The sequence below is a fragment of the Haliaeetus albicilla genome, chromosome 2 (assembly GCF_947461875.1).
Source record: "Haliaeetus albicilla chromosome 2, bHalAlb1.1, whole genome shotgun sequence".
In the NCBI taxonomy this organism is placed as follows: domain Eukaryota; kingdom Metazoa; phylum Chordata; class Aves; order Accipitriformes; family Accipitridae; genus Haliaeetus; species Haliaeetus albicilla.
In genome coordinates this window covers 41,423,825-41,451,756 of record NC_091484.1, presented here as the reverse complement: position 1 = coordinate 41,451,756, position 27,932 = coordinate 41,423,825, and the positions used below count along the sequence as shown (strand labels likewise).

Sequence of the window (27,932 nt, the reverse complement as noted above, 5' to 3'; positions counted from 1 at the left end):
TCAGGTCTAATTTTGTTTTCAGCTTCCAGCTTTTGTCCCTTGCCTTCTTTCTTTTCCGCCTTCCCCAAAAGAAGGAAGATCTAAGATGAAAGTCAAGCTATGCTGACTCTTTGGTAGGCTCCTGTGGCTCATGTCTGCCTGGAAAATCCCTGCACACAGGGACTAGTTCTGGATACTTCACATGAGATCACAACAGTGTGAGAGAGACAGTGCTACCAAAACACCGTACTATTTAATGCAATGGCCTACTTTGCTCCTTCAGAATTTCTCAAATGCTAGGATTAATGTTACTTCTGTGCTATGCAAAGTGGCAAGCAGCAGGGAAGCTGGCAAGATTAAAAGAAACCAGACCGAATTTTGACTACAAAGTGTGGGAAGACTTTGGAGTCAGATTGATGAAGAGCAACAAGTTTACAAGACCCTTTGTGTCTTACTCTGCTCCTGCAGCACACTTTCAGGGGTACACACAATCTTCAGAGGTGCATCCAGAGAGCAAGGCATAGAGCAGGTGGCCAACATCAAGTCAGAAGGCAGCAGCTCTGTAGAGGGCTGCACAGCTGCTTCCTCAACACACAGCAACACTGGGTGTGCACAGGGCTGCTGCAGCAACTCCAGATGTCCAGCAGGGAACTGGTTCACTTGACAAACATTGCAAGTTGGACAGGAGCATATGGTGCTTCAGGTATTACCCACACAGGTAGTACAACTCTCATTCTCCTCAGGATTTCAGAAGTCTTTAAGAACATAATAGTCACCTTGGGAACACCATAGAAATATTGGGCTATAGTGGCTGGAATGAAGCATTAGTTTAAGAGCATGAAATCAGAGATATTTTTGAGAGTTGGTATGGTTGACAGTATGCTATCATAGGTTAAAAGACCCAAACAGCCATGATAAGTAAGCATCTCTGGGGGAAGGGTTGAGGACAGGGTGGGAGATTGCATCTAGGTGCATGCTTTAGCCCAGACGTCAAGAGGAAACCTGCAGATGTTTCAGGGCCTATTTCAACATGCAGAGCTCGTGTTAAGAGTCTATATAACAGATGGCAATTTCTGAGTCACTAAACATTATTATTTGGCAACAAACTTATGCTCTCTCAACCGGTTCTCAAGGGATTCTTGCCACAAACTGCTGTGAAAGTGATGTGTATTCTACAACATTCAATTGCAGAGTTTCTAAACCAACAAGCAGAGCTCCATATCGCTGTAGACACAGATACATATTTAAATAAAAGATCTAAAGTAAACTTGGCATACATCAGCCTGAGTCAGAGAAAACAACGCTGGAGTCCAGAGGCCCACTATTTTCTGTGTAATTCTGGATTATTTATGCTTGCACTTCACTATCTCCTAACAGATCAATTCTTTTTTAAAGTAGATTTTTAGGAAATTTCAGTAAATATGACAGGGGAATTAAATCTTAACACTAATGTTTGGCACTGAAAGCAACTTTTTCTTTAAGATCTCTTTAAAAACCAACCAAACCGTATTTATAAGGTCAATTCCAACAATGCTACTATGAGTATTACACATCCCACTTAACAAATAGATACAGGCTCAGAAGACCAGACGGATTCAGGTACCCAAATACTTCCTGATTTCATGTAGTCTAAGTTTGGTGGGACTTAGGTACCAAAACACTTTACAGGATCTGGCCCTGTGTATATTTGCAAGGCTTTTGGAGGCATTACTCTCAGGGACAGGATTAAGAAGTCCCAGCTCCAGCCTCATCCTCAATTTATCGGGCTATAACCTTTTCTCAATTGCATCAACAGAGTTAATAGAAACAGCACATGACCTTTCTGTGATAAGGCTCTTTACCACAGCAGCCTCCCAGAGAGTCACAGTGTCTACTCTGCAGAGCTAATAATAGACAGCATTCCTACAGGGACATAATTCATGGGGCTGCATGCACAAGGTGGGGCTGCATGCAGAAGGCATGCACCAAAACCTCATAAAGCACCAAATGAATCATGCTCTGAATAAAAACAAACAAGCTGCACGCACTGCACAGTGAAATGTTCAATACAAGCTATCTGCATAACAGCTACATATCTTAAACCCCAAAAGAGAGAGAAATGGTAGAGAGTAGGCAATAGCCAAATGATTGTGTATCACATCTTGGACAATGAGGTTGCTATTTTTGCCTCTGTGGTAACTCCTTCTGCCTGTTACACATTTTATTCCTGTCCTGTGAGGACTGTTGACTACGAAGAGAAGGAAAATTATGAACGACAAGAGCAGACACTATTCACCAGAGATCAGTATGGTCTACTTAAATCTGGGAAGAAGAAATAAAGAAAAGGGAAAAGGATGGCCTCACTTAAAGCAAAACAAACTTTCAGATTTAAATCATCTCTCTTTCAGAAGGGACATCCTCTTTCCTCCCTCCACTGTACAATGCCATGCAGTTTATCAAGTGAAAGTCTGCTGGAAGAAATGCTGCTTACTCAGCAATATGCCAGTGATATCTAGAACTGCTCATAATAGCAAGCAAAGTCTGCAACCATCTTTTGTAAACAAAGTCATTGCTTATAGGCACATATGGATCTAGAAAGTGATGACTCCTTTCAGTGTTGCCCTTTAAATTGTCATTTTTGGCACAAACCTGCATTTTTGAAAAACAGAACCAAGGCAACAGTTACATAGAAGACAGACATCATGTTCCAAGCTGGAAAACAACTCTCCCTTTCCTCCAGGTTTTGTCTATCAAAACAGGGCAACAGAGCTTTGCAATCTTGATATTGTGCACTGATGTCAAGGTGACTGCTATTCCATCCTATTCACTGTGCTAGGTACGAAAAGGAACCTACTGTCAGTACAAATGGTAGTAGTAGTTTGGGAAAGAAAACAGTTGAAAAACACTGATCTAAACTACAGTCATAAATAAAGAGAAGACAAGCCTTGTGGGAGATTAGCATATAGAAACCTTTTGGATTTTGCTTTTAAATCTCATGTTTTTCCTACTCTTTGTTTTATGCATACTGCATTTTTATTTTGAGATTCATGGACACACACACAAAAAAAATTATGGCTGATTCAAGGAACAACAAATCTATTATGTGGTTAGCATCACAGCCTAATCTCTATTGCAAAAGTATATGGAATGAAATCCTGTCCCTTCAGAAATGCACAGGAGTCTATCATTGAGTTCAATAGGGACAGAATTTCAGCCATCAGCTGAAGGTATTTCTAAATGGTAAGACAAGGCAGCCAGTATAAAAACATACTAGTTAACATCAAAGGGTTCTTAGACTGAAAATTTTTATGTTCATATAGTTTTGCTGTTTGAGGGGCTTGCAGTGAACGCACATTAAATGCGTTTCCAAAGTCAAGCTTTATGAGCTCTCCTTCTGTAGCTATGCAGATATGCAGGATTAGATATCATTAGAGCCAGCCCTTCATCATCTTTTCTTCTCCTGTAATGTTTATAATGTGTCCCTGGTTAGCAAAGCATCCAACAACTCTAGAGACATCAAATGTTTTCTGACTTGACTTTGTAGAGAAGCAGACAGTAACAGACTTGAGATACTCCCTAAGGATTTAATCCTGCCAAGGTTTCTCCTCCTCTGTATTTTGCGCTCAACTAGTGATGTCCATGGATCTCTACTGGTATCTCACCTTGCTCCTGAGCTTTGGCCAGAAGGAATATCAATAATAGTTCTGCTTGTAGTGACCTCACTTCTTACTCTCTCTCTCTCTTTTTTTTTTTTAAACTGCTTTTTATCCAGAAAGTAGAAAGCAAAACAAAATATTGACTCACAGGCTAAAATAGATCCTTAAGTCCAAAGAAACCCTTGAAAGGGATGGGTGTTTTCCTCCCATAAGACAGACTACGTAATCTTTAGCACATTCTTTTGCTAAGTAACAAATTCCATCTCACTTTAAGAAAGAAGCAGTGTAAAACCACCTCACTTTTTTTCATCACTACGCATTTTTACAGTTGTTCTGTTGCTGCTTCAGATACGGTAAAATGCACCAGTTCAGTCAAGTGCTGCTTCAGTCTTCACGAAAACACGCATGAGAAATTCAATGCCTTTCTAGTTTCTTTCCCTTCCAAACTCCCTTCAGCCATCATTCCATGTCTTCACAAACAGCATCCAGATGTTAATAAACATCTCAAACTTACTGTTTTTCAACAGCACAACCTTTTCCTGTTCAGCTTTCTCTATCATTTATTTTGTCCACCCTGCAGCCTTTGTTATTTGCTCATATTTCCAGCTCACCACAAAATATGTTGTATGAGTGTCAGCAGAAGAATTCCTTTAATATGAACCAAAACAACATTTGCTTCAAATCCAGGGAAATAGAATCTGCCTTTAAATTTATGCTCATTGGAACTTCCACTAATATTTTTCTGGATGGGAATTTAACGTGGAGCATCACTGAGTGTTCCAGTTGGAGTTCAAAAGTGAACTTTTATTTTCAGAGTTCACAATAACAGAGACTGAGGATCTTTAATGTATTTTTAAAATGTGCTTCATCCAGTAGAAAATAGGTCCACAGGTCATGAACTATGGATTGTAAATCAATACAGGTCTGATAAGGCTGACAAGTGACAGAAGTAAAATATGCAGCACCTTGCACAGGCTTTGCAGCATCACTGAACACATTAATGCCTCTGCATTTAAAACAAGCCTTCTGAGATAAATTTATGGGCATGCTGATCTTGACTAGAGAAAGGGATTTTAATAGCTATATAGGAAATATGAAAATATATTATAATGTGTTTGCCACTGTTCCCATAATTGCATGTATAGCGATAAACAGTTGTTTTCAGCCCAAGTTCAGTGGACTCTAGAGGCTTGCAGACTACTTCTAAAGAGGTCTGTTTAAAGTAATGAATAAAAGCACTGGCAACTTTTCTGGGTTTATTTCTGCTAGGGAGTCATCCCCATCTCTACTGATCAAAAGTGTTTGAAATGACTGGCACAACCTAAAGGAGGATGAATTAGATTACTTCCTCTATGGACCTGACAACAACGAAAATTGGCAAAAAGCATTGCTAAAAAGTAGTGGCCTATTTCCAGAGTCTTAGAACGGAGGCTGAAGCAAGGGGGAGCTCCCCCAGCAATATATTACCTTCTCAGGAAGGCTCCTGCAGGGAACCTGAAAGACTCCAGGTTCTTAACAAACGTTGACAGCAAGTCTGAGGAACCACAGAGTTTCTCAAGGAATCTGAAAACTGCAGATACCAGAGACGTTGCACCTTCAAAAACAAGCTCGGGAACTGAGATGTGGTGCAAGTCTGAGCCAGACTTTTGCTAAGCAAATCATGGCTCTCCTGCTGTGTACCCTGTCCTGCAGAGATGAGAATAATCTTGTTTACTGTTGAAAAGCTCACTTGTCTGGTTGCTCTTTGTGCCACAGGACTGAGGCTTGCTATGAAGGTTTAAACCCTTGTCTCCAATTAATATTATTTAATGAAGCTAATGGGTATGCTGGGCTTGCCAGCCCAAGCTGAAGAGCCAAGGGCTTACCCTATTTCAAAGTCATGACAAGGGCTGGCAGCATTGAGGTGATCAGGGAAACAGGGAGCAGACAGACTGTGGACAGCCAGAGCCCTCCTGACACGTGGAGTCATGACAACATACAAAAATACTGTCCTCAGGCCTCATGTGCAGATCTTCCCTCGGGGGAGTTTGCTGCCAGAGCACGTGTTGTTTGCTAACACCCAGGGTCAGAAAGCAGTCTCTATGCCTCCCTGGTGGGACTGCAAAAGAGGGACGGAATCAGACCTAATCCTAACCAAAATCCATTTCAACCAATGTTTTTAAGTTCTTGTTAAACTCATACCAGCCTTCCAAAAGTGCTTCTGCTAATCAGAGCAACAGCTCAGCTATTGCCGATGTCTCCAGATAGGCAACAGCCGAGCACCAGGACTGTCTGCAAGTGTGCAGGTCTGCAATGCTGGGTTCTATCCTATACTATTACAGCCTATGTCCTCAACATCCATAGGGATCCCCAGCAGGTGCAGCACTAGCCCCTGCGCTGCCCACAGGGATGCTCAGTGCTGCTCAGGGTCCCACCTGGCATCTGCTCCCTACCAAGACTCTCGTGCTGTGTGCTATCGCTGGCTGCTTTCCATTCTGAGATGGTCTGTTTTCCAACTCAAATGGGTTTAAAGTGGTTTGGGGTTACCAAAGTGGTTAAGACCCCACCAGTGGCCTGCATGGGAGCAGAGCCAGAACAAATTCAACCAAAGTCCAAAAAGAAAAAAAGTCATGGTTCAGCTTTCTAGTTTTACTTCTCCAAGGACTTTGCAAATGAAAGTGAGAAAAATTTAAAGGAAATAGAATAATGTAGAAAGTGAAAATTACCATTACAGCCAGCCTCTAGAGTCTCCTGTAAAGTTTGAGACCTGTGGGCTAGATTTTGCATCAACACAGTCCTTGGCTCAAACAAGCTCCACTCCAAATAAATAAGAGAGGAAGGGAAGAAAGAAAAACAGCATGAAGAAAGTTAAAGCAGAGTAACGATGGTGCTGTCTTTGAGCACAAGCCCTGTGCTCTGCTTCAGAGCAGCAAGGTAGGAGAAGAAAAATCCACAGGAAGACATCTTGGTTATAATGCCCTGCTCATGCCACAGTTTCAGGATTGCTTCCCCACCCCCCCCATGAGAGCATCTCACTTTCCCTGGAAACTTAGATTATTCCCTGCCCCAACTAGACAAAAACTTAGCAGGAACATGAAATAAGATTGCAACTCATATGCAGTAGATGCTCTGTTATGATTATGGGAAAGGCCTCCATTATTTTGGTTTGTTTGTAAATGATCTGTGGTCTGCAGCTGAATATTTGATCAAGGAAATAGTGAGTATAAAGTGATCACTGACTGTATACAGCAAAGGACTAGATGGTATTGGGTTCCACTTCCCCGGACAGGCAGCACTAAAAGTTAGAATACTATTGCCTCAATAAAATGCAACAAACTAAAAACAACTCCAGGCTGTAACAGCGCAGTCACTGCTTATATTCCTACCCCCATTTGTGTAACAGTGTTTACTACTTTTTCTCCCCAGGAGTAAGATTTCAAATAATTGACTACTCATTTGCAGTCTCAAAACTCTGTTCTTTTCAGGTCTTTATAGAAAAGAATCAGACTTTATAGAGTCTTCTGTTCACTTCCTTACCAATTACAAGGTCTTTGCAAACTTGATAATTTATACCCAAGAAATAGCTCCAAAGGAACCCCTACAAGGAAAAGCATTGAGAGATGATTAGCAATGCCTGTAAAAATATTTAGGGGCGAGCGCCAGATTTTACTTCAACTAAGAGTAAACACTGAGCTTTTGTTGTCAAATTAGCATAAGGAACATGGAGAACCCACAGAGACACAGCAAGGTCCATAGGATGCTCCCTAGCTCCATAGAATCTGGCTATCTACAGGGCTATCTCAGGACTTCTCAGCAAGGTAAGCAAAACTGGATTTTGCCTTCTGGAAGAAGGAGCTTAAACTGAAGGTTGAGCTGTTCCTACCACAGGAAAGACAAAAGAAAAAGGGGGCACAGGTGGGATGCAGAGCCAGAGAAAAAGACCTGTGAACCTTTGAAATTGGCCTCTCTGCTGTCCTAAGGAGAGAAGGGGAAAGTTGGTGGTCCATAACTCTGAGTCACACCTCAGATACCCTATTGTCCTTCCTTCAGCACAAGCACCCTGGCCTTTGAGGGCTTCCAAGGAAACAAACTAGGATTATGGCTTTTTTTTTTTTTTTTTTTTCCTCCTCCTGCCCAGGGCAACTTTGATATTACAAGGGAAGGTCCTGGTTACCTATATATATTGCTTCTCTATGAGATGGCTTCTGCAATGAGAAGCAAGGAGGTCCATTAGAGGATTCCTAAAATATTTTGAGGTATCCATCCAGCTTCTAATCATTACAGAAAACATCATTTTGATGACCCAGATACATTGCACTGCATTACAACAGTAGTATTTTATCACAGTTTGCGAACTTTCATATACTGCACTTAGGACCAATTAAATGCAACCTCAGGGATGGATTGGGATCCATCTAAACAGATGGTTCTATCATTGGGATGGTTCAACATGTTGCACCATCAGTTAAGTCTGTTTTGGTGCAAGGCATAATTGAAATATCAAGTTAAGACAAACTCAGATTAAGATAATTAGTTGCTGTGGTGACTCAACACACAACATTTCCCAATGCTACACGTCACACATGTTCACGCCTAGGATTTTCTTGTTTGGGGTGGAAGGAAAGTAGATGCTTTCCATATCATGCCGAGGTCTCTTCAGGGAATACTCCACAACGGCCTATCCACTCAATTATTAGAAACTTTTAAAGACAAAGAAAATCTGGCATAATGTCAGGTTAAAATTCAGGATCACAGCCACATCAGAACTAACCAACGGCAAAAGCCACATAAGAATTTGGTACAAAAAGCTAGAAATTCAATACTCATTTCATGAAATTCCACCACCTGGAATGAACACAAATAGAAAATGAAGTCACTTAGATTGGAAACTTCATATATTTAAAAACAAACAAACAACAACAACAACAACAACAACAAAAACCCAAAAAACAAACCACCATGATTTGATCAGTTTGCTGTTGGCCTATTTACCAGAACATGTTTGCCAGGGAATTTCAAGCCAATGCTGTCAGAAGATGACTGTTTATCTTCTTCACAGAGTTACTCTCTTATACACAACTGTAGTAGGCCTGATGCTGAGATATCAGTTCAATCAAATATTTAAAAAAAAAAAAAAAAAAAAAGGACATTTCTCTAAATCTTTAGAGGTGACACTTGGCATACCCCCTTCAGCTGTACTTTGGCTCCCATTTCAACCCCTCCTGGTGCTGCCTTTTTGGTGCTTGCTGAGCCCTAGTTGAATCTTGTTTTTGGGAGCAGTAGTATTCTACACCACCAGGAAGAGTCACTTTTCAATAAATCAGTAGCTGGCCTGCTGTGTTTTGCATGTGCAATTATTAAGCCAGTGCCTTCTCCATTCTGTATTATCTATTTTATATAGATGATTCATAAGAGCTGGTTGGTTTTTGGTTGTTTTTTTTTTTTTAAGAGTATGCAGTAATTCTACAAAGGATCATATGAAATATTTATGATGTTTAGATAAAATATACCTGCTGTGTGGATGCATTACCTACCGAGACTTACCTCAGTTGGACTGTAATTATTTATTTTGGCTCTGTTTTCATAAAGTTTCCCAAACTTTCCTACTCTTTCAAGCCACATAATCTTCTAACCAAGGAAGTTAGAAAACTAATGTCAATGAAGTCTGTTCAAAGCTTTCACTTTTACTGATTTTACCCCTCCAGATATTCATAGATCACAAAAATCCTGATCTGACTAGAGCCAGATGGCATGAGTATGCCCAATCCATTGTACTAATGGTTTTGGTGGGGATTACTCAGACAGTGAAGAGCACATATCAAAGAAGAAAAGAAGAAATGTTTTCTTCTTGCTTACACTGAAAGAAGCAAACCAGCACTTAAAATGCACCGAGAATTAAATAATTTTATGTGTTCTATCTGTAAAAAGGCCAATATTAAATAAATAAACAATCTATGTCATTGAGTGTATGTATAAGGATACCCTGTGATGATGACATAAATGAATGAGTTTTGCCAGACCCGTTTCATCTCTGCATATCACTGCTCCCAAAGGGGAACAACTGTGCGGTTATCATTCCATTACACTGATATGTTGCTTTTGCTCCTTCTAGAAAGTGAAAAACTAGAAGCTTCACCACTTGAAAACAGTTTTGCTCACAAAAAATGATCATTTGGTTTGACCACTTCATATTAGAGCAAAGAGCTTCCATTAGCCAAGGGCTCATCAGTACGTCTTGATGAACTGATCTGTTAGGACCGATGTCTTTGGTATCCCTTTGTTACCATCTGAATCAGTGAATATTTTTTAACCTCTGATATTCCACGTTTGTTTCCAACAAAGAAAACCTTTCTATGCGTCATTGCATTAGAACAACAACAGAAGTGTCCTAGAAGCATAGTGTTAAGATCGTGAGTGTGATGATTACCTTCTTCACTGTTAGTGGTTTAGCTACTAAAAGAAAAAAATAATATTCCACAACTAACATAATAATTGCATAATGCTAAATAATACTAAATAAAAATAAATTAAAGCTTTCTAACAATGTTTTTTGAATAGACCCTGAAAAGCCTGTTAATGAGTGACCTACAATTTCTGAGGAGCTGGGGGAGTAGACTCGCACTAGCTATTTGTCTTAGGAGATGGAAGGATAAGTGAGACAAAAGGCAGCTTTGAACTATCAGTGCATCACTACGGATGGCTGCACAGAGCCACAAATACACCAACTCACATACAACAGCAGGAATAAGACAGAAATGCTGCTGAGCAAGTTGTAGCCCACCAATGTCCAACCTTCTCTAGCCTGGCAGGCTATGTGGTTTATTCTGGTGGTGTGCAGGGCCATATGGTGCAATTGGCTTTCAAATATGCTGCACAGCCATTACTTCCATACACACCAGTGAATCCAATGCTGTTAGGAAAGAGAGAATGACTTCAGTCAGTTTACAGGCCAGAAATCTTCATGGACCATTTATAGGCTATTCGATCTGAGTAGTCATGCTTTTTATGGATAAGACATCAAGTAGGATGAAAGAATAAAGCCCTCTGTGCGCTAGCTGCCTGCTCTTGAGTTTTAAACTTATAAACAGACTTCAACTTATAAACACTTTCTACATATTAATTCTGGGAAAGATTTTTGGAACATTGGTCTGCAGTTGGGGTAGAAGTACAGATGAGTCACACTTTTTATTGGTTGCATAAACTTTCATTTCTATTAAACTGTTTTCTGAACGTGCATTTCATCATTTTTTTTTTCTACTTGCTGATGTTGATTTGGCATTGTTTTTGTCCACACCAGAATAACAGTGGTTGCTATTTTTGTGGCAAGTTTTGTTTTCACATTTTTGGTAACAACAACAACAACAACAACAACAACAACAACAAAATACTCTTTCCCAGCACTAATCAGCCCAATTTATCATGATTCCAGAGCTGACAAGTTGTGGCTTCTCTATAGGTACAGTTAAATGTATGCTTTTCAGCTAAGCATAATATTCATCCTGCCTCTCAGCTGGATTTCACTTACAACATACACCACCTAAATCCAGAACAGCTCCTTGTAACCACAATCAGAATCCAGCCCAGACAGTTAATTCAGGAAAGGAACATAAAAATACCATGATAGTATCCAATGTGCCAAGGACAGCATCATTATAACATACTAACATGCTAAATATGGTGAGAGAGAACCTGCAAGTGGGTTAAGACTTTCCACTTCGTGCTGTTTTGATGGGGCTTGGCATACACAAGTAAAGAACTAGGGCACACAAAGCGTACGGTTAGAAGGTCAGCCTCCCTATGTGGCTAGGCTTGTCCAACAAGACTGAATGCCCTCACCAGGGCACAGCCTGGGACACCCATGCAGGGATGGGGACTGACAGCTCAGTTGTCCTAAAAGCCTCCTCCACATACATTCCAGAAGCATATTGCTCACAGCAACCCACACAGGTGAGGTGGGACGGAGGTCCCCAGCTGACCTCGTCCAGCCCTCCACCTTGCTCTGCTCAAGCACCACCACAGACCAGGGAGATGCCCAGCCTGGGAAAGCTCAAGGCCATTTCTTACCCCTCTTTGACAAATCTTGTTACTCACCATCACAGGGGCGAGCGTGAAAAGCTGTAGCAATAATGACACCAAAGGATGGTGTCTTCACAGGAAACAGTCCAGTCCACACTCACATTGTGAAGGTTCTTTTAGTTTGCACAGGGCAATGAGAACTGAAGCCGTTTGACTAATTTTTGCATCCTTTATGTTCCACATTACCCAAGAGTTCTATTTCACTTATCTGTAGTCACCTAGCACTGACTTTATGTGATGCACCAGCACTAGCATTTCCAGCTCCAGCACAAAGCATTTAAGAGCTGCAGGTATCATCTCACTGTGCCATGAAGACATGTTAGAGATATCCATGCCTTCCCTTACCCCACTGCACAGTTTGAGGTTACTCTTGAAACATAGTTCACTGTCTGCCTTTGACTTTGCTCATGCCTGAGGGGGCCCAGCTTGGCACCTGGTCTGGGGCTAATATTTTCTCTCTTCCAGGAGTGCAGCTTCCCCAATGCAGCACAGCCATGCCTCAGCTCTGCATACTGAGGCAGATAATGGGAGCAAACAGTGCTGCCTTTCAGTGGGTACACTTTATTCTGCGGGTTTTTTAACCTAATATTCTCTTTAAATACTTGTGGCATGGTTATAGAGCACAAAGAAAGAGCAGGACAATTGCTGTCCTTCACTTCAGCCAGGAGACCAACTTATCTCAGCATCTTGTATCAGAAGTGGGGGCTAAATACTACGTGTACTTGTAAGCCAATTTTAAACTTTGGAGGCAAATAACTTAGAAACGCATTAAATCAAGTATTTTAATTCCTTGCCTGCCTGACACTCTTGGACCACTCCTATAGATTTTTCAATACTAAGCCCTTAGGCCTCCACTAACTAAGCTGGACATTGTGTGTGGTATTTTGACTATTTTATCTATTAAAGTGTATTTAGGTTTTCCAAAACAGCTGGAAAGAAGAATTAAATGAATCTTAGATGTAAGATAATGAATAAATATCCAGACACACAGACTACAAGATCTGGTAACAATTCTAGAGGGAATCACAACAGTTTGAAGTGAAATGAAGCTTATTTGTCTTCTCCATGCTTGGTCAGCTGGGGCCACTCTGATTACATTGGGGAATGGGTAGGGAAGAAAAACCAGAGAGCTCCCACTGTTATCGTGGGGCTGACCAGAAAGGGAACCAAACTCCTTTACTCCTCAACTTTAGCCATTACAGCCCATTCCCCCTTTCATTCTCTCTAACTGATAATCAGCCATGTCTCACCACCCAGGAATGAAACTGCCCTACAAATATGTTACACAATAATAGAGGAATTCATATTTTTTCCATCATCTCTAGCCTCCTATTTTAGGAGGTTGGTTATGGCTTTCCCCTCCACCCCCCTTTCCAGCAATATTTGTCCCTCCTTTTCCTTTCCCAGTTCCTTGAGCCTATTTCAATGGAGGATCTTGCCATCCTTCTCCCCCTTGCCTCTTGTGCACCCACCTCTTTGCACTTGTTGCTCTAATTATAGTTCCTACACTTTTCCCTAAAATAGGCTGGCATGAATCAAGTAACAAGCAGCATTGCCTTAAATGCAAAGACAATGTTTAATGAAGTAAGTGGGCAGGAGGCAAACACCAAGGAAACAAAATTACAGCTACACAGCCTACACTGAGGATTGTCTCCAAATACTCATGAATAAACAGGATGCAAGGAAGCAAGGGCATTCAGTCACGAAGATGGATGAAGTAACAGTTTCTTCTTCTCAACTGCTTGGCATTTAATATATCAGTGAGATGGCAGCAAGCCTTGGCTTTAGTACAACTTGAGCCTGCAAGGATAACGGTTTGTATCCCTGCCTTGTGGGTGCCACATATATGCCTTGTCAAACAGTGGTGTGGGAATGTTTGCAGAGTTTTGCCTTCAGAGTGAAGGAAGCAAATAATTGCATGCAATTGTCAGAGACATTCCAAGGCTACACTAGTAAACCCACGGAATAATGGTATTTATTGTTCTTCTTTCTCTAAATGGACACCAATTTAGCCTTGCACTTTGCTGACAAAACTTTCCAGTTTTGCTCAAAATAGGGTCTTTGAATACGCTTCTTGTGTTCAGTAATACAGCTCCTCAACATATTGTAATGTGCCTCATATGAGTCATGGCAGCTGAGTAAAAGGTAAAGACCCAACACTGACATTTTGTCTCCTGTTACAATTAAGCAGTTATGAACATGAACAAAGCAAAAGTTATGAAATTAAGGCAATGAACTTGCCACCTTGCCAGAATCCAAATGGATGAAGCTTTCTTCTCGGAATATGAGTTAACAGAGATATATGGATCCAATCAGCCCCTGCCCGATATGAATGGTGCATAGTTTACCTTTATGTCAAGATGCTTTATAAATCAGATATAGATAGCTTTACAGTCAACTGCCTGAGAGTACCTTAGCTGCCATTCTGACTGCCTGCCACCATGTTTTGTCTATTTATGCAGTGAGAGACAAAGGGGTTTTTTTTTTCAGTTCCTATGTCCTTTAATTTTTGCTTTGGAAAGAAATTCAGTGAATTTTCCCATCCTTCTTCCCCTGCAGCTCCTATTAGAGGGAAGAAGAGCGAGGGAAGGAAGGAGAATATGAGAAGAACAGCAGAAGGAAGAAAAAAAAATGTGAATGTCTCAAGCATGTCCTCATGCCTTTGAAATGCCAAGAAAGAAAGATAACTATTTCCATTTCACTTCTCCAGTCTCAAGCACTCCATGGGAGAGGAGATGATGACTGGCTGAAGGCAGTAAGAGGTATATCATAAGCAACTGAAGCAGGAAACCTGACAGTGTCTGAAAGGTCAGAAATGTTTCCCCTCTCAGTGAATTGGAAGTTGTGATATAAAGTCCAACCCTTTCTTTCTCCCACTTCACTGCTTACAGGGAGCGTTATCCCCAACTCACTCTACATCAAGCTTTGGAGGAAGTGTTTTTCTCCATTGATTCTCCAGAGGTGTCCACTTGTGGCCATATCTAAATACCACTTCTGCAATTCATGCACCACTAGCGTTAGTCACTCTCCCGTCTTTTGTTCCCTAACTGATCCAAGGAAAGCAAATGAGGTAAAGACACGTCACAAACAACAGTTGTTCATTGAGTGACAAGAGCTTTGGTAAACTCAAACTGAACAGGAGTCTGGCAGGGCAAGAATTTTGTATTAAGCTTCTCTGCAGGGACATTCACAAGAAGACATGAAAATGGATTTTGAAACATCTAGAAGACTTTACCTAACTTAATCTGTAGTAATAAACAAGACATGTGAGGACATAAGCTTTAATGACTGGCACAAGATCATCCTGCAGCATTTAACTGGCCAGCATAGTGCCTGCCATGGTTCTGGCTTTTCTGAACCATAATTCAAACTATGCTCAGGCAGCATTGGCCAGGAAGCGGTCTTTTTAGAGAGGTGCACTATACCCAGTAGGCATGTAGCTGGAAGCTAGGCCATACCCCTCTCTCCCACAGAGGCTGGCTTCTGAGATTTACTAGTATAGACATATCTGTAAACTTCTGAAGAGGAATACCACCAAATATACAACGGAGAACTGTTCCCAGAAAGCAAGGCCTATTAGTGAGTGATGCAGCACAATGAATCCTCAAAGGAGCCATGAAAAACGTGCTCCATAGCATTCTTGGCAAGATAATGCTGGCAGTTGAAAAGCTTGTTGTAGGGGAGGGTGGGGGTTATTTTACCCCCTTTTCCCCTAGACTCCTGAAAAAATCCAGGGGAGATACAGACCCTTTATAGCAAGCTTAAACCAACAGGCAATACTTACTTACCTTTTTTTTTTTTTTTAATTTGCCTTCTGTGGTCCACTTGAAAGTTGTTCACAGATTTCAGAAACAAACTTGGGTGGAAGAGTCACAGCTGTAAGTCAGTAAATCTACTTCTCATTACAAACCACCACTTCTGATATGAATTAGAGGTTGGAATTTGCAAAAGGTCGCTCTTATAATGAGAAGGAGCCATGAGTCCTTCTGCTCCAGAAAGATACTTTGGGGTGAGGTTTTTTTCAGAGCAGCACCTTGTCTGGAGATCCAGAGGACACAAGGCAATGCACCTGGTATTACTCCTGGTACCACCACGCCAAGTAGCACGCTGTGCTCTGTAGCACCCCTAGGACAGCAGCAGAACCTCCCACAGTTGCTGCTTCCAGTTCTGCTCACTTGCACAGATACCAGAGTTTGCCACCCTCTACCCCCGGTGACTGCTAGTTGTCCCTTGTGAGATACTCTTCTCAATCCTGAACTCAGAGACTGTCAGGCAAAGCGTTAATCACCCTGTCACCTGGAGGCAGCAAGCCTCAACCCTTTCATAAGGCAAGCACCTGAGCACTGCCATCAGGAGGGAGGCCACTGCAGTGGCAATCAAATAATGTCAGATCATCCAGCCCAGAGCCTGGCAAACCCAGATCTCTGCCCCTTGCATGCCACAGGGTATCTTCTGGTGTTCAAGGCTGCCTGCAAGGAGGCTTAATTCCACAGTCTAGCAAAGCTGGCTGTCAGAGAAGATTATCTGGGCATTTAGCCTACATTTTTCATTCGTATTTTTCATGTTTATACTAATTTATGCATACAAATAAGCTATATGTATACATTAGCTTTTCTACATTTTAACAGCCAAGTATTTCTGAGTGAATATTAAAGAGATGTTAATAACATGGCAATGCTAATTAAACATAGAACATGTTGCTATGTAGCTAGCATTTTGAGGAGAACTACAGCTGCTGTGATGGGATTTCATTTATGTGCAAGAAAACACCCTCTTGAAATAATCAGAGATATATTATTCAGAAAAATACAACATCAAACTATTTCAGCTGTCAAAATAATAAAAAATCTGATGGGAGCAAATCAAGCCATTTCACAATTGTCTAAGAAAGCTCCAATTTATAATAGGAGATGAGGCTTGTTTCTCTTATACCCTCAATGATAGTGGCTACAATAACACTATCTATTTATGATGGATTTGGATGAAGTAATCAGTCTTAAATGGACCAAAAAGAGATAAAAAGCTTCAGCAGATATGCTAAATATCTCTCAGTTGTCAAATACAGAGATACCAAATATATTTTAAGAGTTCAGTAAATAGCTACTCTGAATGTTAACAAGTGCAGGCAAGCAATTTAAACAAAGACTAAAGCAGCAGGCAAGCCATCCTGCGCTGCCTCAGCTGTCTCTGCTGCTAAGCATCCTGTGTCATCATGCAAAAGTGTTCTTTTCCTATTCTTGATTTATATGGTAGATCAAAGTCCAAAATACAATTTTCTGTATGAAATGTGATTGCCAACTCTACTTTAACTCTGTTAATGTAGCACTGCAAAGTTCCATTTCTTTTTGTCATTTCCATGTCAACCATTAATTCTTTAATCCTTTCTTTTTTTAGACTACAGTCCCTGTAAACACTCTTTGAAATGTGAAAATAAACCTAACTTATCATAGCTTGTAGTTCTTCTCAAGCATCACAACAGCTATACTGCAGCTGTACAAACCCTGGCACCTCATATTGTGCCTTCTGATAGCTGTGCAAACTGCAGTTGATTTACACAACTTAAACATCTGCAACTTAAGCAACTCAGTAGACAAGACAAATACCCAGTTGAAAGTCTACAGGTAGCATTGGTTCATCTAGGAAGGAATGGTTAGTAAAATTAAGTATCAAAACCAGATATGGCTGTATCTGCAGAGGAGTCAGATTTGATAAATGGCATAGTGGCTACATTAAAATGGAGAAGAGTCATAATTTAAAGCCACATTAGTTCTACAGGAGAAGCCCAAACTTGCCTCTTTGGCTACAGCAACTGCATATAAAAGGATAGAAGCAGGTCCCACAACCTCACAGTGTTACCGAGGCATTCTGAACTCCTGAATAATTTTAAAAACTGGAATATATCCAAGCAGGCGGAGGTACAGCACTCTCAACTCCTGCAAAATTGCCCTTCAAATAAGGAAGATGTTGGCACACCATGTTTGAGCAAAAGCAGACTTTCGTAGTGGGATGGAGCACTGAGCCATTTTAGACCAGCAGCAACAAAGATAAGATGCAGCTAATTATGATGTTTTATATAAACAGAATCAAGTAGGTTATATCGCAGCATTTCAACAGCCTTCCCTCTTCCAGACAATCCGTCACCCCTATGATGTAATAGGGAAACCTCCAGACAGAAGAAACATTTTCCTATGCTGCTTTTCACTAAGGTCTGAAGATTCACTGCAGGGTTATTTTCACCTATTGTCTCCCACAGGTCAAAACCATCTGTTTAAGACATGCATCTAAAACAAGTATCACTGTCATGCTCCCCAAGGCAGCAAAACATAAAGAAGATTTTGCCAAGATTAAAAACAAACAAAAAAACCCACTAAGACTGAATGTCAATATGCAAAACTGGTTAAGTAGTAGTCCTTCATAAAAACACTGACGTGAACTCTGCATCCCAAGATTGTCCATGCTCCTAAATTTGGGACTTTGATTGCTAAGTGAAAGATTTTCTTCATTAATGTCTTTAAGAAACAGAAAACATAGTGGTCAGAGATAATTGCTTGCATTCAAAGCATAGCACCTTTTGCTAGAGAAAGCTACCATCTTCCAGGAGGAATAACTATCTAAGAAGAGAGAGCAGCTGCTGGTATGACCCCTTAAGCAGACTGCAAGGATTGCATTTTCCACAGGAAAATGGGAGACAACAAATGTGATCTGCAGCCTCATGGGATGGTAAAAGATGGATGCTCTAATAACAAATTTGTACAGAGTATTTGTCTTGAACTTACAGAGAACATGACATAATAAAGACTTCAACCTGAAAGACAGTTGCTCTTTCTAATCCTCCCTCACTCCATACTTGGCAGTGGGTCTTCAAACCCCCCCACATTGAACGAGGAAACTCTACCAAAGAAGTTAGAAAGCTCCCTGGTATGACACATAGGAGTGCAGAGGAGCCAGATTTGATTTTTCTCAGCTCCCCTCCCGAAGCTTGCAGAAGAAAAGAGGCTAAGAACTCCATGCCCAGAGAGGCAAGCGTATCTCTTAAATGTGGTTGGGAAAGAGGCAAATTGGTTGATCTAACAGACTAGAAATAATATGGATGTCCCCAAGCCTAGGTGAGTCACTAGCAAAGTAAGTGTAGAAGATCATACTGTTAAGAACCAGTTGATGGACTTACTCTCTCATTACAGAGAGTTAATCAGCCAGAGCCCAGACCACAAATGAAGCAGACTTCTTTTGGACTTAGAGACACAGAGAAAACCTGGCAAGACTTCTTCCAAAAAACAGAGACCAGCTTAGGTAAATAAGCCCATCTTTGCTTCAAGAGCAACATGAGCAAAGAGGTTTTTATATTAGCAGGGAAAAAAATTATGTACTTGTCTTATAACTTTGTGCAAAACATTAACAAAATGACCACACTACAGCAGGGAGTGTCCCATTTTCATTAGAAACGGGACAACTGAGACTATGCCTGACAGTAGGCTACAGCTTAGCAAGTATGAATTTAAATCATTTGGAATAAAGTGCGAATTTAGAAATGTAACAAGCAATTCCCATTAGCCCCAATTAAGGGCTTGGTAGAAAAGAGTGTCAAAATAAAATGCCTACTGTAAAAGCTATAGAATGAGACTGCGATTCATATTTAATACTCTTAAGTTAAAAGACACCAGTGGAGAATGGATGGTTGCCTGATGACACTTAATTTGCTACAAGGTTGAAAACAAGAGTATCTGCACTGTTACAAATTCATGTTAGAGCTGCTGAGGATTTAGAGAGAGCTAAACAGGCAAAATGAAGCCCTGTATCTGATTAGGAGCCCCAAGACCTCTCAGTGTCCTGGGAATGATTCTGTACATATCATCCATGATAAGACCCAAATGCCTGTTTTTTCACAAGATATAACACAGTGGTCATACAAAAATTGCCACTGCAAGTGAACTTGGTGTGTGGAAAAATTAAGAGGTTTTTTTCTTGTTCCAGAAAAGGTGTAAGGTAATCAGGCACAAGGCCATTCATTCTGCAAGATGGACAATAAGGCAGCAGGTTGTGGCAGTCAGCCACCCTGGCATGGCAGGCCATGAATGGACTTACTTTATCCAGCAGCAATAAGGCAGATGTTCCTGGGGAGACCAGAAGATCCTCTAATAAATAGCAGAGCACACCCCAGAGGCTAATTGAGCATAACAGGCCCTTAGGTTGTTCTAACGCATCTGGAATTCTGCATCACATTAATGTGGATTGTAAATTACTGTCATTTAGATGTTTGTCTCAAGAAGCACCATAAAAGTAAGTACATTTTCAGCCTAAAGAGGAAGACCTGGCAGGAACGGATCTCCTGTTGGGCAACACAGGGTGCAGCCCCACCGCAGGAGCCATTTTCAAGCTGCACAAGAGCTCCAGGTCTCCCCTGAGGGAGAACCCCACTGGGCAGTGGGTCGTGGGAGACAAATATCCCTGCCCGTTTCAACAGGGCAAAATACACAGACGTATTCTCCAGTATTAATTTCTGACAAATTCCGCACAACAGGAATTAGAGTAGAACATGCAGAGCCAGTTGCTTTGTTAAGATAAATTCATTCTCAGAGCAGTCAAAAAGCATCTCAGAGATTTTAGGATGAGAGGAAATGGCCTCGAGTTTTGCCAAGGGAGGTTTAGGTTAGATATTAGGAAACATTTCTTTACTGAAAGGGTTGTCAGACATTGGAATAGGCTGCCCAGGGAAGTGGTTGAGTCACCATCCCTGGAGGTATTAAAAAAGCACATGGACAAGGCACTCTAGAACATGGTTTAGTGGGCATGGATGATGGTTGGACTCGATGATCTTGAAGGTCTTTTCCAACCTAAAAGACTCTATGATTCTATGTGTTGATAGTCTCCTGCTCAAGAAAGAGCATCAGGACAATATAGACTTATATACCAGGAAAAAAAAAAAAAAAGGAAAAAAAAAAAAAAAAAAAGAACACCACTGTAAGACTGAGATGAGATTGACACAAGTAGAAGTAATATAGGTGCATTTTGCCTGGCATAAGAACAGACAAGCCCACAGTGATGCACAGAATGTGATTTGGCTGGAACCTTGGAGTTCCCAGTTAGAAACCTGATCTCACATCCACTGAAATCAATGGAAAGACTTCTAGGCGCTGCTCTAGGCGAGAGGCAGACTGAATCCTTAACCAACACAAGTGGGGAACAAGTTGGGTGATTGTTTTCAGGAAGTTTAATATTTGCTTGAAACAAGCATTTCCAGGAAATGTTCCCTAAAAGGAGGAATTCCTGTCACAGGAAAACATTTTTCTTCACCGTTACAATTTTATTTTGACCTAATTTGCTATTAGATTAAAAGCACTTTAACGCAGGCACTTCAGTACATCTCTGGATGAACAGAACATACACCATGAAATATATGTTCCTCTAGCTAGTTGCTCATTGCTAAATGAGAAAGCTTCAAAATTGTTCCCTTCAGCACCCTTCTAATTAGGTTTGTAGGTTGGATACAGTTTAGTTGTGTTTGTCTAAGTCTTTGCTGTTGTCTCCAAAGAGATAGTGGCAGCTCCTAGAGTTGCTTTACAATCAAAAGCAGTAAATTTGATCCATTAGTAAGTTACCATTTAAATATGACAAGTCCCAGGAAAAGTGTGAAAAGAAGCTGAATGGTTATCAGCTGTAAGACTGTCCAGATAAAGTAAGGTCAGATAGCTACTGGGTTTGGTGCAATAAAATTGTACCTATGTAAAAATTACCTTCTGGGAAGAAGAGGTTAGAAGTCAAGCTGAACAAGGATGCAGGGTGGCACGCAAGACCTCTTGGTCACATAGGAGAACTTCAAAATATGTTTGACTGAACTGACGACATGAAATTAATACGTTAACAACCTGCAAGAGATTAACTTCTACTCATACGTAACTATGATATTGTTACACCATGGTCTGTTTAGGCAGACAGATTGTTAGACTCATGTTAAAAGAACCACTCAGCCCAAGACTCTGCATCAACACTGATGTACCAAACAGCTGTCTGGAGACATGTGAACACAAGTCAAGTGCCTATAATCTATGCACTGTACCCACAACAGAAACCCTTCAGCCCAACATAAGGGCCACATAGAAGCACCCTACAAACTGCCAGCTTACCATCTCTGACCTATATGTTAGTATTTGCAGAGGTCTACATCTGACAGTAACACAGCTCCATCCAGGTTTTGGAGAAGCCGCCCCTTACAGGCCACCCTCCTTCCCTACTGCTGCAGCCACTAACGCGTGCACTTGCATTAAACTCAGGAAAGCATGCCACTGCTGTGTCAGAGGGGGGAAAAAAAAAACCAAACAAAAAACCAACACCACTGTTGCTGCTTAGCACAACAAGCCACTCTGATGACAGCTCTAGGAGAGGCCACCCCAGCAGCTTCAACACCCCCTTTCCATATTCACCAAGCCAGGAAGAAGAGAGCAGCCTGGCTTTGCACATGACTGGGGATATTCAGCTGCCCAGGTAGCACTCGACTCTCCAGCTTTCAGATTTCAGTTACATCCAGCCATGCCCCATCACAGGACAGACAGGAATCATCTCCTCAGTTGTCCAACTGATAAGCCAACACCACTACTACACATGCTGATGATGCACACCAGCTACTGCCTACTGCTGCCCAGGCACCTGCACGGATGGAGCAACCACGGATAACATGAGAGGCAAATTGCATGGCCACGCACAGAGCTTAAGATTGCTGGCTGAGGACAAAGAGCAAATGGAGCCAGTGCAGGCCAGCATGTGATGATGAAGGTGTATAGGAGCAGAAGGCAGTATGGATATAGAGCATCTCAATGGGCTGAGATAAGGCACTGGGAGGGATGGTCCTCATCGTGATTGAGCCAGTTTGCCCCTCTGCACGTGGTCCCCACCCAGTAATAATCAAGAATCTCCCTCTGTGAGCCTAAAGAGCTGTCACCACAAAAATAAACCACATTTCTATTTACCACGGCTGTAGGCCTCAGACAGTTGGCCTGGCAGCCTGTCACTAGACACACCCCTCACATCAACTGAGGCAACAGGTCCAGCCAAATAAATTTACTGCTGCTTATTTCTTTGTTTACAACTCATTCTTCTGCCTCAGTCCTCCCTTGGCACTAAGCAATAATTGAGCAATAGTGCATGCATCTCGTATTTCTACTACCACAGGTTCAACGCACAGCACAAATCACAGAGACAAATGTATCATGGGTGCAAACCTCTGCAAGCTGTGGCTGCTGTTCCTTCAGTCTATGGATAGCTGTCCTGCTGACTAGCGGGCAGCCCATGCATCAAGAACTACAAAATACCCAACGTTATTTATTATCACTCATCAAGGTTCTCCTGGTTTGAGGGCTGACCTCTTAGCCATGTCAGACATTTTTTCCACACCAAACATTTAGTATTGGGAGACAATGGCAAGATCCTGACAGACCACAAGTCCTTCATCTCTCCACACCATGCCAGAAGTGTGGAGCAGCTGAGGAGTTGAGGTAGCCTGGGAATTTGTGGATTTGCTTTAAGCTCAGTGGAGCCAGAAGATAGCACGGGACAGTCTGTTTTAGCACACTTATACAAAAGTCTGTCAGGAAACAGTGGAGAAGACAGAGTCCTGTGGTAGCAATTGCTATCTGCAGAAGAGAGGAGCAAACTGCAGAGTTCTCTAACCATTTGCAGGAATAACACCAGTGGTGATATAGACGTAGGAATTTTTATTACAAGCTCTGCACAAGTGATGCGATTTCACCCTTTATTATCTCGTGCTGCACTGTTAGAAGCATATTCTTCAAGAAATGGCATAGACCGTACTGTTGTAAGAGATGAACAAGTCTGTTAGCAAGTCTGAAGGATACAGACTCCTTGTGAACATCACTTTCATCCATGCAAAAGCTTAAAAAAAATACAGCTGACAGCAAGTAAATAATTAAGTAATACAGGAGAACAAGTAATTTTTTGTAGATGTTAACAGCCACACAGAGCTGTGGGTAACAGCACATCATGAGCTCTTTCTGCAGCACTGTGAAAGCTCTGGTTATTGTGCCCGCATTTGGAATAACCAATGGATGATTAGTAGAGACAAATCTCTTACCCTACTGTGTTAGGATGTCCTAGCCATTTTGAGCCTCTTTGTAAGAAGGATGTTCTGGCTGCAAAACCATTCTATCAGTAAATTTCCTCTTATGAGGGATTTGTCATTCAGAGCTACAGGTATTTACACCAGTCAGTTCTACCTACATCTAGCTGTTAGGTTACTTTCTTTTACAGCTTTGTAAAAGAGCCTCATTATGGCTATCAATATGTCTGATGCTACACTACTGTAACTGGGGACTCAAGATATGGTCCTAATCCAAGCTAAGAGCAGCTTCCCCTGAACTTAAGCGTTTCCTCAATTTGCTGTCCACTGTAACTCCAGCCTTTACATGACTACCATTAAGGTAAGGCAGACATTGCAGAGATGCTGTATGAACATTTGCCATAACACAGGTCCCATCACGAGATGGTGGAAATCTAAATGGACAGAAATGTAGGAAATAAACAAAGGTAAGTGATCCACCAGCAATGGCTAAATGGGGCAGGGGGAGAATGTACATGTCCTCATATCCTGCCTTTGTGTGGTTTCCAGGGCACTGTCACCATTAGCTACATCTTTCTGAAGCAACTTTCAAGGAGTTTGCTAATTCCCTCTACCTTCCTCTGTGCATAGATAGTACCACAAGGCATATGCTCTAGTGTTTACAGAGCAACAAGTAACAGAGTAGTCTGTACAGCTTCCAAAGGAATTCCTAGTCACTTACTCTGGGGTTATAATACCAATACGTGTTCCCTGGTTACTTCTCTTTGCAATGTTTATATGCCAAGAACAGATGATCATTTCACAGAAACCAAAAAGCCTAACTGAGTCCAGAGACAAATTACAGTATAGCAAAAAACTTGGTGCATTACAGAGTAATGACCTAACAGAGTAGGTAAATTCTCAAAGCATTTTAAGCATTCAAGAAATATATACAAGTTAATATTTATTTGTGGGAATATAATTTTTTTCCATGTTGGACAATGTCCACCCATTCTTTTTTAAATTAAACTCTAAGAAGATAATTTGAAAGATAAGGCTGGAATCTGTCCTCACTGCATGATTCTGTAATTAAGATAGAGCTCTGCAAAGTATTTGCAAGAAGTCCCACACTAATCAGCTACTTTTACATGGACAATAGTTGTTCCACCAAGAATTCATGCAAGTCAAATGAAATGAGGCCAATACTTTTCTTAAAGAATCCCATCCACAAACTATTGAAATACTGGTAGTAATGAGACAGTTTCACATCTAGCTTGAATGGTTTTGGTTCTGCATATTGTATTTAAGCACCTAATGTTAAATTTATTCCTTTGCTTTGCTAGTGTTCCTATTCCCCCCCCCCAATAAAACATCAGAGGTTTGACACAGATTAGTCACATCTGAGACATTCTAGCACATTAGTTTGCCAGTCATTAGCAATCTGAAAGGAGCTCTGTGTAAATCTCCCACTAAGAAATTAAAACGCAGACAGATTTTGCCAAAACTTGCTCAGATAAAAAGGGGATCCTTGAACTGCTTTGCAGAAGCCAAGCAAAATGCATTAGCTTGCACTCCCAGTATGTAGAGCCAAGGGGAAAACAGAGAGCTAGCCTCACTTACTGGCCTTGTGCCCTTTCTACACCATAAAATGACTGAGGCAACATGGAAGAAATGTTCTCCATACCCTGCTGAAACATAAAGGCCAGCTTGCTTGTATCCTTGTTTCCAAAGGCCTTTGCTTTACTAACAGGCATAAATGCATTGCTTCTTTTTGGGTGCCTGTATGATGTCCAGTGTTTCACCTTCCATAACTTGAAGTTTGACAGCTTCCATACTGTCAAGGAATGCACCAAAAATGATACTGTGCAAGAGGAAGAGAGAGAGAGAGAGAGAATGAGGTGCAGTTTTGTACGTAATATGATCTACAGACTTTCATACTGCATGCAGTAGGAATAAAAGTAGTCATTAGTGAGATGAAGTATAAATTTTACACTCCTGTAGTTAGTTACTTAACTGATCTTTCCAGAAACTTGGCAAAAGAAGTGTACTGCAGCTATGCATATATATTATACTTAATGATGGCCATTAAGCCTGCAGTCACAAGATTCAGTTTGCCTTTTGCTGCTAAATTTGTACTGCAGCCTCCCAGATTTTGTAATAGTTACTGACAAGGTACAAAATAATAGCCCTGTGAAATCATGACCCTGATTAGTAAGGGGGTAACTGCACCCCCCTCTTCGTCTTCATCGGTCCCAGTGGGTTTATACCGACAATAAATTTGGTTCATTCTTTGAAGATGAAAGGTGCTATAAAGTGCACTTTATTAAAACCACTATAAAGACTTGTTATTTTTGTTCATATACCTGCTGAGTGATGGTTTCCAGAAGTCGAACAGCACCCCCTGAACATGCATGCTCACTTTACTTTCTGGCTTGGAGAATTCCTCTTAAAATTGTAGGCCACTTTTCCAGCTTATGGTGTACAGCTTCTTGTATGCTTCAAGACTATAGATCAGCCTTTCTATAAGCCAGACAGCTGTATGGGAATACAACTTTACTGTAAGGTAGAAGTGATACAGCATCTTAATAGATAGAGATGATCCAGTGGACCAGGTTCAGAGTCACATGCTGATCTTGACTCTTGACCAGGCCATGGACTGGTGGGTTTGGGTTCAGATGTGGCAGTGCCAGTTCTTACCATCTTTGACCCCAATCAGAAATCTCTCACAATGATTCTAGCAATGACTTCTTCCCCTGCATGATGACTTTCTTTACATAGGAAAAATCCTGAGACGCCTGTAGGACCATTTTTTAACTTCTACTGAAAAATTTCCTCCCACTCTTTCCCTTTTGGTACAGAATCTCTGAATCACTGTTTCCCAAAACAGTGTCCCAACACTCACATGAGCTTATTCTTTTGAGGCTGTTGACAGAAATGTTAGTGCTACCAAAAGAACAGCCCAGGTTTCTAGTACCCACACCATGATATAAACCTACAGTCACCAGGCTCTTCCAAAAAGGATGCCATCTCCATATATGCACCCTAAAAAGTAGTAGTCTTCCTACCAAAATTGTCTGCTTAGCATTTCAAGCTTTATTGTATGGACGCCAAGAGTATGATTTCTGAGAAGTACTCAAGAACCTTGAACAAAGGCTTTGTTCAAATTACTAACTGCAAGCCTGCCTCCTGAACTTTCCTTTTGTCCGCATTTAACAGCTCTATCATTTGTCTCAATTTCTGCGAGCATTAACCAGCCAACTGGCTACTCAGACTACATCTGCTAACTACCTTCACAAATCAAGCATCTTGTCTATGCCTAGAGACCCTTTTTTCCTAAACAGAAAAAAATAATTAAAAAAAAACATCAAGACTTAACATGAAGAGGAAAGGAGTCAGTGAAAAATCTTGATTGTCTTGTGCCATATGCAGCAACTAAGAGGAGAGAAATAAACTTTTACTTCAGTCACAAACATAGAGAAAATGAACTAAAATAATCAGTCGCATATCTCAGCTTGTGTTCTTGTGCAGCTCGAAGCACGTCCAGAGTCTGGTGAACGACATCAGATTTCCTGGCATTTGACAGGATACAGAAATCCCTGCCTTTATGACCTTTACAACCTGGATGATATTTTTGCAGGCGTATCTTTTAAAAGATTAATGGATGTCTATTAATGATCTGTCTTGCTTGTGATTGGAGCAATAAAACCATTTGTGTCTATTCCTACTGCCTCTTGTTTGGCAGTCAGAAGTGACCACAGCCTGTACCTTTCACCACCCCTGCCCCTTTCCTAAGCTGCCAAGAAGTCAAAAGTTTTAGAGATTTAACCTATTGTTATGACAATCCTATTTATTATAACTTAGTTTCCAAAATCCCCATTCCTGCCTACGTTTCTGTTAAGAATAGAAGAAAGCTCAGAAAAATCACACAGACAAGTCTTGCAAACTACAGGCACGAGGAGGCTTTTCTTGTAGCAAGGGTCCCTTGTAACTGCATGCCTCGCCTCCTTCAAAGGCTATGTTTGGAAAGAACACTCTTTTCCTTTCTACCAGAGTGGTTCCTTTGGAAACACAGACTTGTATAGGGAATATAATGAATTAGCACATATCCCAGTCATCTTGCCACTTCCTTCCATCCTGTTATTCTTTTTAATGGCTTGCCAACCTGAAGATATTTTCATAAAGACAGTAAACAAAGAGGTCTCATGTCCTTTAGCAGA

At 41.1% G+C, this 27,932-nt stretch overlaps 1 long non-coding RNA gene across 1 annotated transcript; it reads left to right on the top strand.

Annotated features, from left to right (window-relative positions):
* On the top strand, positions 1-27,579 carry LOC138688180 (uncharacterized). Its single transcript, XR_011327241.1, has 3 exons — positions 1-697; positions 23,928-24,097; positions 27,244-27,579. It is a non-coding gene; the product is annotated as an uncharacterized lncRNA (long non-coding RNA).
* The last annotated feature ends 353 nt before the right edge of the window (positions 27,580-27,932 follow it).